General features: G+C 37.7%; 1 long non-coding RNA gene across 1 annotated transcript in view; it reads left to right on the forward strand.

Annotated features, from left to right (window-relative positions):
• Positions 1–1,826, forward strand: part of LOC134461821 (uncharacterized) — a 4,750-nt gene extending 2,924 nt beyond the window's left edge. The window contains exons 5-6 of the long non-coding RNA XR_010037428.1: positions 518–590; positions 987–1,826. This is a non-coding gene — a long non-coding RNA (uncharacterized LOC134461821). The remainder of the gene's footprint in view (positions 1–517; positions 591–986) is intronic.
• The last annotated feature ends 292 nt before the right edge of the window (positions 1,827–2,118 follow it).

The raw sequence follows: 2,118 nt of genomic DNA on the forward strand, positions 1-2,118 counted from the left end.
CTGCACCAAATGTGTGTTTCAAATGTCTACTATCTAACAGTCTGAATAACACACTCGTACACAGTGGTGGACAAAGTAAAAGTACTTTTGTGGTGTAATTACAACAGTAGCACATGATATTACATAGCTGTTAAACCGTTTGCTCCAGTATACCTACCTATTGAGATAGACTGTGTTATTACTGAAAAACAATAAAAACCTAACAAGAACCCACCACAAACTCAATCCAACCTGTGCAGAATCAGCTCGTCGTAAGACAAGTACATTGGTCTACTTTTTACTCAGATAAGTTACCTGTGTTGGAAAGAAACTGTTTTTTTTTATTTATTTTTTTAACTTTTACTTTTACTTTGTCCACCACTGCTCATACATGACATTACCAATTGTTGTGTGCTCAGAGCGGCAGTTTACAAACGCACCCTTGGTGCCTTCTGCTGTTAGGCCTATGACACTGAGCCCACCGTTTCATTGAGTGGAGTATTTGGGTTACGTTTTCTCAATTTGTTGTATTTTTCAGGATCGCTGAGGACTCCCCCTCCATGCGTGACATCTTTGAGAAATTTCCACGCTTTCTGGAGATGCCAAGTTTGGTACGTCTGCCAGACATTTTTTTAACCTTTATTTAGAAAGAACAAGTCACGATATAGTTGTGTGCATTGTTGATTTTGGCTATACTTGGTGTTAATTAAGCTTCCTGATACTGCATGATTTATACCGTTCACTCAGTAGAGTAAAGCTTTCTATATAACCTGTTAAAACAGGGCGTTATAAATTTTGTGGTTACCAGAATGGCAATTACTGAGCATTACTAAAGGCCCTATGTTATGTCATAGTAGAGTAGTACTGGCAATTAACCTTTCAATGACTATTACAGCATGTTTCAGATGTTATGGCGTGCATTATGGGGCTAAGCACCATTGATGTATCTCTCTCTCTCTCTCTCTCTCTCTTTCTCTCTCTCTCTCAAATCTTAAAAATTCTTTCAGACTGGAACCAACTTTGCATCCCTCGGCACTGACACTGAGAAGGTTTCAAGGACCCCACTACTAGGAGGCGAGAGTTTGACACGGCAGTGTCATCACTGCCATGGATGACAATGTAACCATTCCTGTTGCTGATTGCCTGACTTGCGCAGTGACAAGCTTTTCATGCTCTACTGGGTGTGTAACTTGGCATATCCACCACAGTTTAACTCTGTTTTTGCCTCTTTTGAATATGTGTACGATATAACCATCTCAACCAAAAAGTGGGCCAAGGTACTGGAACATTTCTCACTTCAAGTTGCTCTGTAGTCACTGGACATTTTTTAAAACATCTACGCAAACACCACCATTCCACACCATGTGTATTTTTATTACTTCTGATTCCACTGACATGCAGACTACATCCTATGCAGATTCAGGTAATTTACCTGGTACTGGAGAAACAGCATTGTATGCCATTGTTTTGCTTGTTTTGCAAAAATGTACTGTTCTTTGAATATAACTTAAAGTAAGATCATGTTGACTCTGAGGTTTTCTCCGGTTGTCAAGCACAACCTTAACGTTTTGTAAGTAAGTAATAGTCACAGGATATGCATGCATTTGTAATTTGAATTTTCGTCGAAAACGGCTCACCAAGCATAAAATGTTACCTCTGCTTTTGATTTTTCTTTTTTTTTAAATGTCCCTTAATACCAGCCTGTCTTTTTGTTGTGTCCACACAACTTAACCATCATCAGTGTTGGGAAGGAACAGATTGCTGTAAGTTACTGTATCCCCATCCTTTCAGATCAGTGCTTTAAAGCCTTTTGAAATTAAATTGTTAATAAACTTTGTGAAAACAAACTCAAATCTTGGTTATTGGTTATGATTGATATAGCTTTGAAACTGTTAATTTGGAGTGAAGTAATTGCAGTGTCCATCTAACCAAGCAAATCGGTTAAAATTTTAACCAATATCTGTGTCGGACACATATTAATCGAACAAATTGGTCAAAACAACCATTGGGGGATTGGTACATTTTTGACTTATAAAGATTGGTTAAACATATAACCAATCTATGGTCAAAACAACCGATTTGGAATTGGTTAGTTTTTTTAACCGATCTAGATTGGTTGAAATTTTAACTGAAGTCTAA

Source organism: Engraulis encrasicolus, chromosome 13 (genome assembly GCF_034702125.1).
Source record: "Engraulis encrasicolus isolate BLACKSEA-1 chromosome 13, IST_EnEncr_1.0, whole genome shotgun sequence".
Taxonomy (NCBI): Eukaryota; Metazoa; Chordata; class Actinopteri; order Clupeiformes; family Engraulidae; genus Engraulis; species Engraulis encrasicolus.